Below are 17,520 nucleotides of genomic sequence, written 5' to 3' on the forward strand. Positions count from 1 at the left end.
TCTCTCTCTCCCTCCTTTGCCTCTCACTCTCCCTGCCCCTTCCCTACCACTGGAAGATCTTAAGAATTGGCTCTCCTTAGATTTAGGATAGTTTAAAGTAATGTTTTGTCTTTAATTAAAATAAACAACTTAATAACTTATTGCAAATGGTAGGTATCAGTGAAGTGGAATTTAAAAAGCAAAAATGAGTATTAATGTTTTGGGGATTAGGAGGATGAATAAAGATATTTGTGTAATGAGATATAGGATAATGATAATGAGACAGTGTCAGAGTTTCATAGAACTTCTGGAGTAGATACCTATTTTATTTTTTAAACAACTACGTGTCACAATTTCTATTATTCATCAGCAGGGGCAATTACAAACAATGAAAATAGGAAAAAACTTTTGAGACTTAGAATCTTGATAGAATTATAAGAGATATAAAACTTCTTTTTAATACTCCCACTTCTTTTTTCTATATTCTCCCAACATCATAACTTTAACTCTAAATGCAGTCACATAAGAAGAACAACAGTTTAATAATCTTATTTATACTATAGGGTTAAAGATTTGAATTTTCCAAAGTTAACAACAGGATCATGGAGAAATGATGGGTGGAATGCACTGATGTGGGAGGTTCCCCTTTCGAACTCAAAATCCATTTGTGAGTGACTTGCAATTTCAGGACATTATAAAGAGAGAATTGCCTGCTGCCGCTAATTAGAAGTACAGAAGAACAGGCCATTTCTTGAGATCTGTGAATGAGGAGAAGCAAGATACAAAGGATGGAGAGACAGAGGTATGGAGAGACAGAAGGGGAGAGAGAGAGAGAGAGAGAGAGAGAGAGAGAGAGAGAGAGAGAGAGAGAGAGAGAGGAAGAGAGAGGGAGAGGAAGAGGGAGAGGGAGAGGGAGAGAGTGAAGTGTGTGTGTGTGTGTGTGTGTGTGTGTGTGTGTGTGTGTGTGTGTGTGTGTGTGTGTGTTTGTTGTTGTTACCTCCTTGTACAGAAGTACAAGACATAGGAGATTACTACTGGCAAATTGAGCCAGGGAAAACATGATGGCTTTTAGAAAAAAGTAGTCAAGTTAAGAGTATTCTATATGGGAAAAATGGTATAAGCCAAGGCTAGAAACTAGGAAACATTAAGTGTTTTTAGAATGTAATGAGTAGAACAGAGTTTTTGCTGTTGTTGTTTTTAATATAATAGAATAAAACCATGAAATCAGATAATTAGAGAATAATACTAGTGGAAGAAAATTCTTGGTGACATAAGAAATCTTCAGATATTTGAAAAATTATGTCATGGGAAAAGGTAAATATAAATGTATAAATCATAAACTCAAAAAATGTGATTGTTGAAAAATATCCTATGATTCTAGGTCAATCCCAACATAGAGTATAAAGCTACGCTATATAGTTTTAGAAGGCAGAACCAATGAGGGGAAATGGGGTGCAGATTTTGGCTCAATATAAGGAAAAGTTTTTATATAATTATTGCTGTCCAACAATGAAATGGACTGCCTTGTAAAAACTTTATTAAAAATTTCTAGCAAATACTGAATAATTCTTCCTGCCAGAGATATTGCAAAGGTTATTTCTGAATTAGGTAACAGGCTGGAGTAGATCAGAGCTCCTTAAACTTTTTTACTTGAGACCCTTTTTTTTCCTGAGAAATTTTTATGTGACCCTGGGTATATAAAGTGGGTATGGCATACAAATCAAATATGTATTGATAATGAGCATAATTTCATGACCCCACATTCAGTTATGAGACGCCATATAAGGCGGTGACCTCTAGTTTAAAAAGCTTTGGAGTAGAAAACCTTTAAGACTGCTACTTTAATCCATATATAAATTCTTAGAAAATTGGGGCAATGATAAGAAAAATGAGTATTATGAAAATGAACACATCAGTTGTTATGAAAAACTTATTAGACATAAATTAAAGGAAAACAAAAATAAGACCAGAATTGAAAGGCGTTGCAGAGTGGGCTAACTATTCGAAACATCCCATATTTTTTCCTCTAGCACTTTTAATAATTATCAAGATTTGAAAAGGAAATTATCATAGATCTTACCTACTCACAAGGCAAGATCTCATTTTAAAGTATGCTTGAATGACAAAAATTAGGTCCTTTCTATGCCAAGCTGTCCCTTTTTTAAAGAATGAAAGTAAACATGTTAATGGGTAGGTAGAATTAATTTATTTTTTCCGGAGAATTGATGGTTTCTAAAAAGTATCAAAGGTTATTTTATTTCCTGAGATGCTTTAACCTAGTTAAGTAAAAAGTAAGGAGGATTTGAGTATGATCTTTGAGGAAGTAAAAGATTAGTCATTCATTTGTTCTATAACATTGGGAAGTAAATTAAACCTTATGTATTCCAGCTTCTTCATCTTTCAAATTGGGTTAATAATACTTATGCTACAAACTTGTTGTAAGGATCAAGTGATTGTAAAAAGAATTTGACATATAAACAATAGCAAACATATGTATGGCATGATTATTGTGGCTATTATTAGTTTATGGGGGTGGCAGTTTTTCATTAGTCAAATAATAGGTATTTATCATTCCTTTAACCTCTTAGCTTTACCTGAAACCTGATTTTTTTCCTTCTTTTTTTTTTAATTACAGCTTTTTATTTACATGATATATACATGGGTAATTTTTTTCAGTATTGACTCTTGCAAAACCTTCTGTTCCAACGTTTCCCCTCCTTCCTCCCACCCCCTCCCCCAGATGGCAGGTAGACCAATACATGTTAAATATGTTAAAGTATATGTTAAATACAATATATGTATTTAACTCATTTCCCAGAGTTCTTTCACCGGGTGTAACTGGTTCTATTCATTATTGAACAAATTGAACTGATTTGGTTCATCTCATTGTTGAAAAGAGCCACGTCCATCAGAAATGATCATCATATAGTCTTGTTGTTAAAGTATATAATGATCTTCTGGTCCTGCTCATTTCACTCAGCATCAGTTCATGTAAGTCTCTATAAGCCTCTCTGAAATCATCCTTTTGGTCATTTCTTACAGAACAATAATATTCCATAATATTCATATACCACAATTTATTCAGCCATTCTCCAATTGATGGGCATCCACTCAGCTTCCAGTTTCTGGCCACTACAAAGAGGGCTACTACAAACATTTTTGCACATGTGGGTCCCTAACATTTTGTTATTTAGGATAGTTAGAAAGGTGTCATGAGAGTAAATAGAGTTCTAGTCTCAATTACAGGAAGACTTCCCTGTCATTCATGCTAACTGTGTGACCCTGTCAGTGTTCTCAGGCAACTCCATAAGACTGCAAGTAATAGATGAAGGGACTAATCTGCATCAGTAGAGAAGTGTGTGTGTGTGTGTGTGTGTGTGTGTGTGTGTGTGTGTGTATTTTTATATATGTTTATCTTTGGAAGTGGCAGAGATTTCTACACTGGAAATTCCTTCACATTGACAAAATCAAAGTTTTGACACAAAAAGATCAACTTATATGTTACTGAATAAATATGCAATTCAATCATTTCAAACCTATAACACATACACATTTTAATACTATTGACCACAAACTGCTTGTTGATTTTCATTTGGTCATTGTAATGATCAAGGAAGAACAAGACAAGGTGAGATAGACATTTTGTAATAGATTAGGCAAAAGAAAATACCTGTTTTTTTCTTGTAGAATGCATTCTCCTAGTATCCTGCTTGCTTGTATAGAAGGCTATACCTAACTCATTTCTGAAATGCTCTGCATTCTGGTTTCCCTGTCTTCCTTCAAGTCCTAGTTAATATCTCATCACCTTTAGGATCTTTCCCAATCCCTCTTAATTTTAAGTGTTTTTTCTTCTGTTGATTATTTCCAATTTTTCTTGTGGATAGCTTATTTTTACATAATTCATGTGGTCTTCCCCATTAGATAGTTGTATGTATACATCTATAGCAGATAGTCCTCATGGACTTGGAATGTCTTTTGTCTTTTAATAACATTCCTAGTGTTTAGCACATAGTAGTCACTTAATAAATGTTTTATTGACTGACTAATTGGCTTAATATCATGTCAAGTGGTCATTATTTGACATTAGGTGTTCCAATGGATCATTTTCCACTTTCCCATCCCTCAGGGTGGTTACCAATATCCAGCCAAACATTTTTTGTGTTATGCTGTGATTCATGAGTAATGCATTACAGTTATCTGTAAATCATTTTCCCTCCCTTTTTCTTCACTATCATAACATCCACAGTCTTCAATTATGTCGACATTCGTGGGAATGTCAAATGTAATTCCATGGAGATTAGTTTGAGAATGAATGCTGGCTAAATTACAATGGAATTAATGGGAAATTAGATATTACAGTAATGCTATTATCCAAGGAGGTCATGGTGATGGATGGCCTATTCAAATGAGACCACCAAAAGGAATTAGTGCTGAAGCTGATTAATCCCAGTAAGTTTGTAAGACTCCATTTTTATGCAGATTAAACTATTTTAGTTTGATCAATCAGCATGAGGTATGCAATGACCTGAGCCAAGATCCTTTTTTTTTTTTTTTTTTTTTTTTTTGTGCTTCTCCCCCACCTCCCACTCCCATTTAGGGACACAGCTGGCTAGATCAAATATATATATGGCCAAATCTGCCCAATATGGGAAGCCACAGCTTAAAAGGAACATTACACTAATGGACAGCAATGATTAGTATCCCAGTAACAGATGATCATTTAACTCTTACTGTTAGTATCCCACATGAGTCCCTTTTTTCTTTCAGGATGAGAGCCAATGCATTTCGGGCTGCCTGGCACTGCAGAATTGTATGTGCTTTGATAATATGCAAGCCACACGGAATTTTTGTTCTTGATGTGTTTTCCCAGGAAGCAAAGTGCTTTCTCTAGAAAAGGATTTTCTTGGGCATGATCTTTGTTCCTATTAATGAGATACAGTGGATACCCTGATTCATTAAGTTAGTTTGTTCAGTTTCAAACCCTATCTTTTTATATTTCTCTGATCTCAAATTTAGACCCCAAACCTCGTTGTCCAATTTTTTTCCTGTGTCCCTTTGTTTCCAGTTTCTTAGCTTGTTCCTTTCCTCAATTTTCCCTGATATTGAAGTTGAGAAACAGCAAAGTGGAATGAAAAGCAAGAATAGATGAAAACAACAACAAAAACAAATAACCAGCAAAACAACAAAAAACCAACAAGATTTGGAGACAAAAAAACTTAGGTTTGAATTCTAACGCTGTTGTATCCTATTTGCAATTTATTGAACAAGTCAAATTTCCTTGTTCTGTTTCTTAAACTATAAATACAAGTAGTTGGACTGGAAGTTCTAGAAACTCTTTAAATCTAGAATAAGTGCAAAGAGTGCTAAATTTTGAAGTAACAAGACCTGTATTTGAGTTGTGGATCTCCTACTTCTTTTTAAAAAAAAAAAAATATGTATATATATATATATATATATATATATATATATATATATGTATATATATATATATATATATATATATATATATATATATATATATATATATATACATATTATTTTTTTTAATACATATTGCTTTATAAATCATGTTGAGAGACAAAAATCAGAGGATAAGGGAAAAACCATGGGAGAGAGAGAAAAAACAAACAAACAAACAAAAAGAAGTGAGCATAGCATGTGTTGATTTACATTCAGTCTCCTTAGTTTTACATTCAATTTTGATAGTTGATCTCCCACTTCTTAACTTTAATATTTCAGACAAATCACTTAACCTTCCAAGGCCTCAGTTTCCTCATACATAAAATGAGAAGTTTTGACTAGTCAGTAGTCAAAAAAGCATTTTTAAAGTTCCTACTATATGCCAAGCATTTTGTTAAGTGCTGAAGATATAAAGACAGGTAAAAGACAGCGCCTGCAATTAAGACATTAGATTACTTCTAGTATCTTTTATCACTCTACTTGTATGACCAAACATTTTTATAATGCTCTCATAAAAATAACAGTAAGTTGTAGGATCCCTTTTGTAGAGTTGAATTCCTTATCTTGCTCCTCTGGGGGCACCAATAGAACAGTGCTCAATATATAGTAAGAACTTTAAAACTGCTTTTTAACATTTGTAAATAATTAGTAATAATGTTTTTTTTTTCTTAAATGATTAACAAGGAGTTGAAACTAAAGTTGAATGAATAAATGGAAAGGGAAAACCTAATTCTTCACAATGAGTTCAAGTCACAAGACTTATGAGAACCATATCCCAGGTACTAACAGGATGAATAAATGTGATTGTTTTTTAATGCTCTTTGGAAACTCATGGAAAATAGGAATGACATCTCAAGATTGAAGATTTACAAATGTAATTCTGATTTTCAGAAGAGAAATATGAAAACCATAGACAAGATAGTTTTTACTTAATTTAATGATAAAATTCTAATTTTTAAAGGGGATGGCTTCTAAAGAGATTGAAAGAAGATCCCAAACAACTACTATGGGTTGCTAGGTCTGGTGTCAGGAAGACCAGAGTCTGATGGTAGATAGACTTATTAGCTGTGTGACCCTCAACAAGTCACTTAATTCTATTTGCCTCAGTTTCTTCATATGTAAAATGAATTGGAGAAAGAAGTCATCTCTGCCAAGAAGATCCCAAAGGGTCATGAAGAGTCAGACATGATTAAAAAATGGTTAAAGAACAATAGCTATTATGACTTTATACAAAAATTCAGATTGTTTAGAATAGGAAGATTAAAAAGTAAGGGAGGTTTGGTGTGTAATATTTGCTTTTGCTTTTTGAAAGATTATCATGTAGAAGAGGTAATAAACTTGACTCGATAGGTCAATGCTATGCATGCACAATGAACATTACAGGAAAGCATATTTCAACTAAATATTAGAAAAAGTTTCCTAACAATTATAAATGTCCCAAAATGGAATTGGCTGCCTTTGGAATGACTCCTGTAAAATTTTACAGTTAGGGACTTTCAAAGATTTTTTGTGTATTGAGATAGTATGGCTTGGTGAGGGGAAGGGGACTAGGAGTGGGGCTAGATTCTTTGATTCTGTAACTAGATGAATGACTTTAAGGTGTTTTCTGATTCTAAGATATTTTGTGAAAATGTGTTGTTTAATATAGATGTAAGATAAATTCCAGGAATAAAAAATGACTCAAAAAAGTTAAGTTTGTTTATTATCTCCTCAGTTAAAAGCAAGTTTTGAAGATGGGTTGGCTTTGATGGATTTGAATAGTATAAAGCAGTAAACAACTGAAAGGGAAAGAGCCTATGCTTTAAGTATTAAATAGGTGAAAAAGAAAGGGAGAGGAGGGACATATAAAAAATAAATTTTAAGGTCACAATTTTCTGCATGTATTGTGTTCAAGCAATGTTAGTGGATAATTAGTATAAATGCTTGACTCTGCACATAGGTGGGTGTTTATATTTATATTTAAATATATATGTGTATCCACATGGATTTTTATATGCACAGACATGTATACATATACATACACACATATGCATGCACACATACATGTGTATGTGTGTGTATGTATATATATATATATATATTTATGAAGAGAGTATAGGATAATATCTTGTGATCTCATCAAGTTATATTGGAAGGAAATATCTAGAATTTGAAAGAAAAATATTGCTGTTCACTCCTGGCTCTTAGGCAGACAACAAGAGTTGTTGATTCATAAGTGGTTTTGTTGTTGTTGTTGTTGTTGTTTTTCTGTATCTCACAAATCTCTCAAATGTAAACCAGAACTTAGATGATACCTTCCAAAAAAGAGGACAAATTTGTGTTTTTTCTTCCACTGAGGCCAGAAAATGCAAATTCCCTTAAGAGAAGAAGCACCCAATTTTGTAAATATGTAGTAAAAGGGAAGAGAGAGGAACAACAACCTTGGTGAGCCATATTTTCCTGTTTAAAGGCCTCTGAGGTTTCATTTTTATTCATAACAAATCCTTCAAATTTATGAGAGAAAAATCACTTCAACTGGCACAGAAATACCAGAGATCCATAAAATATGTAAGAAATGTAAAGGGATTTCCCTCCCCCTTCTTTATCTTCTTTATATGCAGCCAATCCATGTGGTTGCAGTCAAAGAAAATGTGCTATGGAGAGAAAAATACCAAAGCCTCACTGTAGGATCTTAGCTCTGTAAGTATTTTTAATGCTTTTGCACAGAGGACAAACAGAGATCACAGATGAAGCTTTTTGAAGTAAGTTTTAATCCCAGAGAAGGTTCCCAAGCTCTTAACAAACCCTCCAGAAGGAGCTGTATCAGGGAATTTTTTTTTTTTCCCTTGAACTTCACCACACAAAGCATTTGTAGAAAGCAAGGAGGGGCAGTGGGCATTGTTTAATGCACAAAAAGTGATGACTTCCCTGCTTTTTTTTTTTTTTTTTTTTGTTATTTCCTCATAAGCTACATATCTTCCACTTTAATGAGAGATACTGTTTTCATTTCTGTTAAGCACTAGCTCAAGTTTGTGTGCCTTAGCTATATGTTTGCAAACCTTTGAATTCTTGGCTTAATTACTTACTCCTATGCTCAGTCCTGAGATCTGGGTCTTGATACCATTTTGGGAAGAACATGTGGCCACCACCACCACCCTATTTCCCTTCCCATGAATGTTTTATAGCTATGTGATACTTTCTTCTTAAAACATAGTTCTTGGGTGAATGATTCTACATAGGGAGCAAAGTGATACTATTGGAGTCATACAATTTTAGAGCTAGAAGAAAATATAGAGATCATTTATTTCTATTTTCTCATTTTATAAAGAAACTGAGACCTAGAAAGTAAAGTCTGGGATTTGCCTAGAGTCACATGTCTTTGTGATACTCCTAAAATATAAGATTGGCCATTTCTTTATCTGGTCAATAAGTTCCAGAGACTCTCTGGTTGCTTCTGGATTCAAATATAAACTCTTCAGGTTTATTTAACACCTTTCACAATTTTTACTCTACTTTTCCAAACTTTTTTTTTTCCCCCTGAGGCTGGAGTTAAGTGACTTGCCCAGGGTCACACAGCTAGGAAGTGTTAAGTGTCTGAGACCAGATTTGAACTCAGGTCCTCCTGAATTCAAGGCTGGTGCTCTATCCACTGTGCCACCTAGCTGCCCCCTACTTTACCAAACTTTTGATAAGTATTTGTCAAGGTCTCAGCACAATGCCTAACACAAAATTTGTGTTCAGTAAATATTTCCTCACTCATATTACTTTCTTTCTTGAACCCTCTGATCCAGACCAATTGCACTACTTGACATTTTTCACCTAAAACACTGCATTTACCTTCTTAGTGCCTTTTAACAGGATAGTCCTCTTGCTTGGAACACACTCCTTTCTCACTTCTGCCTCTCAGAACTCCTAGCATCCTTTGAAACATGAGACCTTTTTTTGGATAATCACAGTTGATAGTCTCTTTCATCCTACCTTTTGCCTTTTATTTATTTTGAATGTATCTTGTTTGAGAGGCAGTGGGTTGTAGTAGAAAGAAGACTAGCCACAGATTCAGAAGTACCTGGGTTAAGATCTTGTTTCTGATACATCCTGGCTGTATGTTCATTCCCATAACATACTCTGCACTCCAAGAAAGTCTCTAAGACTTTCTTAATGTAGGGTTTGTGTGTGAACACACACATATGTACATACATACATACAGAACCACATACTTTACATGGATGTATATGTATTTGCACCTGTATATGCATCAATACCCATATACATATATTTATGTGTAACATATGCATGTGTTATGTGTGTGTATAAATATACATATATATGTATATTCATATAGACACACACACATCCCCCCCAAACTTGGGTGTATTTACAGAACAACATACACATATATATAAATATACACACAGACCCAGACATATATACATCTAGAAGTCCACATATAGACAATCTATAGAGATACATACACATAGATACAGACATTTATATATTATATATGTATATATTATATTATACATATATATTATACACATACATATATTGGTATGTATATCAATTAGTTGATAAGTATTTATTAAATGCCTTCTATGTGTCAGGCACTGTGCTAAGCGCTAACATTACAAAGAAAATCAAAAGACAGCCTACTCTTATTGATTTATGGAGGGATGGATGGATTGATGCCATTATTCTCAGAATAAAGAGCATCATGTTATGATGAAAACTGCTTGTGAGTCTTGAATTTCCATTTTGTTTTAGACACGTCTCAGCAATATATTCATAGTAAAGTCACTTAACCTTTCATAATGTTCATTTCCTCATCTGTAAAATGAGGATAATAATACCTATATTATCTACGTTAAAGAGTTTTAATTAAGATCACCTGAAATAACATATAAACTTTAAAGTGCTACAAAATGTTAATTAATGTTATTATATTTCTCTTTTATGTCTTTCCTTCCATGTGTTTTAAAGTAACCAAAGAATACATCAGATGTTTTAGTAATTATTGTTAGATCAATGCTTATGATCAACTAACATTTCTGGGTTTTTTTACACTATGTTAACTGCTGCTAATCCCTTCATCCTCTATGCTGTATATGTACTCAATATATTTTATGAGCCTATATGCAAGATTTTACATTTATACCCATTAAATTTCATCATTATCATCATCATCATTATCACTAGCATTTAGATGATATTGTAAGGTTTGTAAAGCACTTAACAAATATTATCTTAGTTTATGCTTATAGCATCCCTGATAGATGGCTATTGTTTTGTAAATGTCTTTTTATTTCCAAAAACTTAAAAAGATAATTTTCAACATTCATCCTTGCACAATCTTTTGTTCCAAATTTTTCTCCTTCCCTCCACCCCTCCCCTCTCCCAATACAGCAAGCAATTTGATATAGATTAAACAAATGCAATTCTTCTAAACATACTTTTCTATTCTTCATGCTGCACAAGAAAAATCAGATCAAAAGGAAAAAAAAAACACAAGAAAGAAAAACAAACAACAACAAAAAGTATAAATACTATGTTTTTATCCACAGTTTCCATAATTCTCTCTCTGGCTATGGATGTTACTTTCCATCCCATCACAATTCTATTGGAATTGCCTTAAATGAGGTGGGTGCTGTTATTCTCCCTCTTTTACAGAGGAGGGAGCTGTGTCACAGGGAGGTGAAATGAATTGCCCAGTTTATATGATTAATACATATCTGAAACCAAACGTCCTGACCCCCAGTTCCAATGCTTTATCCTTTGCACCTTGTTAGTTTTGTCTCTATTGTTCAACTTCTCTAAATCTTTTAAATTGTCAATTTATTTTTTAAACCTATAGTAGTAACAGTTTCTACTAATTTTTGTCATCTTCGTATTTTGTAAATATGTCATCTACATCTTTCTCTGTCATCAGTAAAAGTATTAAATAAAAATTATCATATTTTGAGTAGTGAAAAATTTCCTTAAGATAGCAATATATAACTATACACAAACAGGTTAAAATTAATAGTGGAGATGAAAAGAATGGGAGCAGTTATCCTAGCACAATGTTAATGAGGGAAAATAGATCTAGGAGTGGAGTTGGGGGCATGATTTCTTATACTCACAGAGAAAAACAATACTTTTTGGTGAATGACGTTTCACACTCTCCCTAATTCCAACTTTGCTGATTGATGGCAGAAATTCACCTAAATGAGTTTCTTTTCTTTAGCTCATGGTATTAACACTAGTTAAACTTCTTTTTTTTCAGAGAAGGATAATTCTTAAATATGTTCTTAGTTATGATATAGCAGTATAACTAAGAATCTTGGAGCAAGTTTTGATTTGGTGAAAGAATATGAAGGGAGAGAGGTGGTCCCACTGAGTTGAGGAATGGACAAGCTTCCCTCCATTCACAATTCATTGGGATTAAATCAGAGGACATTGAGCAGAAAAGGTTTTTAGAGAACAACCATTTCAATACTTCATTTTACAAAAGAGAAAACTGAAGTATATTTGGAGTGACTCAAGGTCACATAAGGCTCAGGATCCATTTACTTTTTTGCCAGTTACTGTTACAAATAATGGGAATACAAAGAAAAAGAAAAGAAACAGAAAAAGGACTGATTTCAAAAAAAGGACTGCTTTCAAAAGGTTCACATATTGAGGAGGAGAAACAAGATGAAAATAACTAGGTACTTAACAGATACAGAGAAGATATAAGATACTCTTAGAGAGAAAGGGAAGACAGTAGCTGGAGGTATAGGTTCAGAAGGACACACACACGCACACATACATATATATGAGAGATGTTATGAATATAGAAATGGCAGGAATTGACATCTTACTGGATATGCAGGGTGAGAGTAAAAAATTGGGATGACATCTGAGTTGCAGGTGGTACCCCAACAATAATAGGCAAATTAAGAAGAGAAAATGTTTTTTGTTTGTTTGTTTGTTCATTTGTTTCTTTTTGGTTTAGTTGTTTGTTTATATTTTTGTTTTTATTTTATTTTGTTTCATTTTTTGGTGTGGGGTCAGAAAGATAATGAGTTTGACATATTTAGGACTTTCTATTAATTATCTCTAATAGTCACCTAGAGATATGAAACTAGAGGTCAGGAGAGTGGTTAGGGCTAGACAAATAGATCTGAGAAGTATATATGTAGACATGATGAGATAACCAAGCAAAGTATTAAAGGAGAAGAGAAAAAGTCCCAGGGCAGAACCTTGTGTTTCAAAAGTAGTTAGTGGGCATGATTTTAAACAAAGAGTTAGTAAAGAACACCCAGAAGAAGCAGACATATAGGGAGGACAAATAGGAGGGAGCAGAATTAGAAAATCTTAGAGAGAACAGAATATCAAGCAAAGAAGATGAAGATTAAGAAAAGGCCATTAATTTTGGCAATTCAGAGATAAATAGTGAGTTTTAGAGATATTGTTTTGATTGAATGATGACATTAGAAGCCATACTGCAAAAAGTCAGTGAGAGGAAAGGAAGTGGTGACATCCATTACAGATAGTTGGAGGAGAAGAGAAAGACTTGCCAAGCGCTGAACTCCTTGAAAGAAGAACAATGTAGGGGAATCAATCGATAAGGAATACTGGACTCTAGATTGGGTGATACATTGGGACACTGTGAGTCTCAAAGGTAAAATAAAGATCTGATCTAAATGACTTCTGATGTCTTTTCCAGCTTTAGAACTAGATTAACCTCAGAAATAGATCATTTCCTCCTTCTGCCTCATTTTGCAGCTGAAACAACCAAGGGCCATAGAGGTCAAATTATTAGCTATATACCATAGTGTGCATTAGTGGCAGAGCTGGGATTCTAAGTCAGGTCTACTTATGGAGTGAGTTATGGAAGGCTATTGGAATCTATGTGGTTTCCCTCTACTAAGGGAAAGCTTGATCCCTGGAGCATGGGTGAACATGGAGATCTTTATTATGTGTCTGTTTACTCAGCAGTCATAAAATTATTATTAAATATAGGTTCACTAATTAGCACAGGGTAAGGTAAATGCATGCTTTGCTCAATTCACAATTCTATTGCAATGTGGCTTTGCTAATTAGTTTTCAGTAGCTGTCGCCCTGGTCGATGGGTTCCTCTTTGCTGCAGACAGCATTATTGTCTGATTGATGTCTGGACTCATCCTTTGTCCCATATGTTAATAGCCGGCTGTTGATATCTTTTTAGCTAAGGATGGCCAGGGAAATAGAGGGAGTTCTTCTGCTTTAGCAGATCAGGATTGAACCATTTTTCCATAAAGAATGAAAGTCAAGAATCTTGTTCCAAAGGAAGCTCCTGTCCTGCAGAATGTTCCTAAATTCGATGCCAATGGCCAAAAGCAAAGTCATCTTCCTCAGGCATTAGTTTTGTAACTACATCCCAGAACCCTAATCTCTGCTTCTTAGAATCCTCATCTTCCTTTTAGACTCATCTCAGGTATCTCTTCCATAAGGAATTCTTTCCTGATCTCCTCAGATGTTGGTATTGTTTTCTTAATCAAATTCTTACTTATTTGTGCACAAATTGTGTATTTGAATATACCTAAGTTACTTAAGGAATGGGGCTGATTTGTTTTTGTCTTTATATCCCCAGGACATTTAGGTGTTTGTGATTTGAACTGAATGGCATTTTTCACTTTTGAAATTTGTCTGTCTGGTCCAGTAAAGCTTGATCATTCTTGTGATAGGATGGTGGCTAGGGTTTACAATATCAGAATTGGAGAGGGATCTCACAGATCTTATAGATCACATTCTCACCCAATGAATAATCTTCCCTGTTTTAGTCTGAAAGATGATAGAGATATTGATCTAGAGGAAAAGGGATCTAGTTCAACATATCACTTTATACTTAAGAAAAATAAAATTCTCATCTAACACCAGATTAAATTGCTTGGCCAAGGTTATATGAGTAGCTACTGACAGAGAATTAAAACCCATGTCCTTTGACTCCACAGCCTACATTCTTTCCCTTATACCACATACTAAGGGTGTAAGCAAAGGGTAAATATCAGGTCTGGGTCATTGTATACAAGAAGGAAGCTTAGAATTCAAACAGAAATGCTTTCTTCAAGAACAGACATGAGCTTATAGTAACACAAACAAGAAGCTGAGCAGAAAAAAAAAAAAAAGAGTAGAAAAGATTGGTAAGTGATGGTTGCATTATCCCTGTCCTGATAAAGCTTTTGTATGGAGCCTAGAAAGAAGCTGATTCTTCAAGTCCTTTAGATTTCCTTAGGTTTCTTTTCCCCAGGGTACTGAGCTTAGGATCCTAGACACTGGGCTTTTAATAGATAGCATGAGGGAATCCTCTCTACCTAGGAAGTGGCCATCTTTCTGCTTATATACTATCAAAGACAAGAAAAGAGGGCATTGAGTATCTGTGGCTAGATGGGATAACAAGGCACATCTATACATATGATTATAAGATCATAGATTTAGAATTGGAAGGGAAACCATCTAGTCCAATCCCATTATTTTATACCTGGGGAAATTGAGGCACTGAAAATTTAAGTGACATCCACAAAGTCACATAACTAATGTGTAAGATAAATTTTGTCTTTTAACTCCAAATACAGTGCCATATCATTATGTTCCTATAATGCCATATTAGCCCTCCCAAATTGCAGAGGATCTGAAAGCTATTCCCAGGAGAAGTTAAAGTGAAAAGTAAATAGAATTTATATAGTGTTTTAAGGTAAGCAAATTCATTCATTCTCATAACAACTAGGAGAGATAAATGCAATTATTATTCTCAATCTACAGATGAAAAAAAAACTAAGGAAGATAGAGGTTAAAGTTTTATTTTATTTATTTACATTTATTTTCTGTTTTATTGTAGAAACTTTAAAAAATGCTTGTTTAGTGATTGATTGACTGATTGATACAGGTATTAAGCACTAGATCTTTTCAAACATAGGTCCTCTGACACCAGATTTGATTTTTTATTTTTTGGTACTATATAAACTACTTGTTTTATAAGGTATCTCATTACAATATATTCAGGTAGTGGGTTATGTGTTAGAGATACTTCTATTTAGGAATATTTGGCAAGAACATTATGTTTAAGGCTTTTTTTTCCTCACCAGGTGCTAGAACAATACTTATAATACTGAGAACATTCATTAAAAACAGGGTCAGAGCTGATAAGCTTTTATCAAAAATTTTTTTCTTATAATTGCCTGTAGTTTTTTTTTTTTTTTTTTTTGATTGGTCCAAAGATCATTAATACAACATATATGGACAGGACCAGCTTTATTTGTAGGTGAAGTAGACTCTCTTTCTCCTTATTTTATTAAACAGATGCCTAAAGAACTTAACTAGGCAAAACTCCCATCATCTTGTCTATCCGAAAATAGAATTGAAATCCTTTGGATTTCCTTCCTATTAGGTACTGAAGTAGTCTTTAAATACTAAGATTTTTATTGAGAAGAGTCTTAGGGATGAAAAGGTTGTTAAACTGTCAATATTCTCTATATATTCTTCTTTCATCAGTCTGGAGCTGTCTTAGTATTCTGGAAGCTTATACCAATAGAGAATAAGTGCTTCACTATTTCTTGATTACCTTGAATCTTGGATGTGAGTATTATTTATACTTTTTTTGAAGAAATATGAAAACACTCTTCTACTATTTCTTGGTCTTTTTCATATAACACAGTAAAACAATGAAAGTATTCAGAATAAGCCATTCATTCATTCATTCATTCAGTCAGTCAGTCAGTCAGTCAACAAACAGTATTTGCTTGGCACTATGCTAAGCCCTGGAAGTATAAAGAAAAAAAAATACAAACAAGCAAAAAACAAAACAAAACAAAAAAACAGCAACAAGCAGTCTTTGTTCTCAAGGAGTGCACATTTTAATGGGGAGAAACATGTAAATAGCTAAAGATGTATACTATATCCATACATAGAACACATAGATAATTAGATGCATATAGATACATAATAAGTGTGTATATATATATATATATATATATATATATATATATATATATATATATATATATATATAGAGAGAGAGAGAGAGAGAGAGAGAGAGAGAGAGAAAGAAAGAGGGAGAAAAATGTATATTATACATACTACTATGTATATACATGTATAGACTATCTTTCTTATTTGTATGTATGCATCCATAGAAGATGAAGATTATATGAAAGGGGAAGGAAGGCATTAACAAATAGCTTGTGGGGGCATAATGAAATAGGTTTTTTTTGTAATATTCTTCTCTAAAATGTAATATTCTCTTGTTGGGGTTTCCTTGGGTCTCTGGAGGCAGCCTTCATTTCATTTCAGTAATCACCTCACGAGTAGCCAGGGGTTAAAGTCCAAATCCTTTATTGTCTCTTTCCAAGTCTTGTCTCCTTTCCTGTGGCCTGGTTAGCTTTCTTATAGTCCTGGCTGAGGCTTCTAACTAATATATGCTCTCTTATCAAAGTTGTGAATCTTGTAGCACTATAGTAAGTATTAAGTACATGTACTGAACTAGAGAACTGTTAAGCACCATGCTACATTAGATAACTATTGTCTCTATCAATTCCACTGACTTAGCACCCGGTTTCAAGTTCTGGACCATAACATTTCTGCAAAGGATTAGATGTGAGGTGAGTGTTAAAGGAGACTGACAGAACTAAGAGGCAAAGATACAGGATGGCAGAACATTCCAAAAGTGGTGGGTAAGTCAGTGGAAAAATAGAGAGAAAGCAGATGGAGTGTTTATATTTAAGGAATGTCAAGAAAAATAATTTAGCTGGATTGTAGACGTTCTGAAGCAGAATTAGAGCAAAAAAGACTAGAAATGTAGTCAGTTTCCAGGTTACAAAGAAATTTAAAAACCAAAAATAAGCAAAAATACTAAATACTTTATATTTGATGTTAAGCAGGTGCTTATTGAGTAGGAAGTATGTGTAATATGAATGCCTTGGAAGAATCACTTTGGCAGCTAGAGGATAACTCTGAGTGGGAAGAGACACCAATTAGAATGCTATTGCAATAGTTCAGGTAAGAGATGATGATGTTTGTTGCTGTGTGAATTGAGAGGAAGGAACCTATGTATGAGATGCTGTGAATATAGAAACAAGATATGGTGTTGGATTGGATATATTGGGTGAG

At 33.8% G+C, this 17,520-nt stretch overlaps 1 long non-coding RNA gene across 1 annotated transcript in view; it reads left to right on the plus strand.

Annotated features, from left to right (window-relative positions):
- Window positions 1–650: 650 nt before the first annotated feature.
- The window catches only part of LOC141549601 (uncharacterized), a 173,260-nt gene continuing 156,390 nt past the window's right edge, over window positions 651–17,520 (plus strand). Inside the window, exon 1 of the long non-coding RNA XR_012484394.1 lies at window positions 651–781. This is a non-coding gene — a long non-coding RNA (uncharacterized LOC141549601). The remainder of the gene's footprint in view (window positions 782–17,520) is intronic.

Source organism: Sminthopsis crassicaudata, chromosome 1, assembly GCF_048593235.1.
Source record: "Sminthopsis crassicaudata isolate SCR6 chromosome 1, ASM4859323v1, whole genome shotgun sequence".
Classification (NCBI taxonomy): Eukaryota; Metazoa; Chordata; class Mammalia; order Dasyuromorphia; family Dasyuridae; genus Sminthopsis; species Sminthopsis crassicaudata.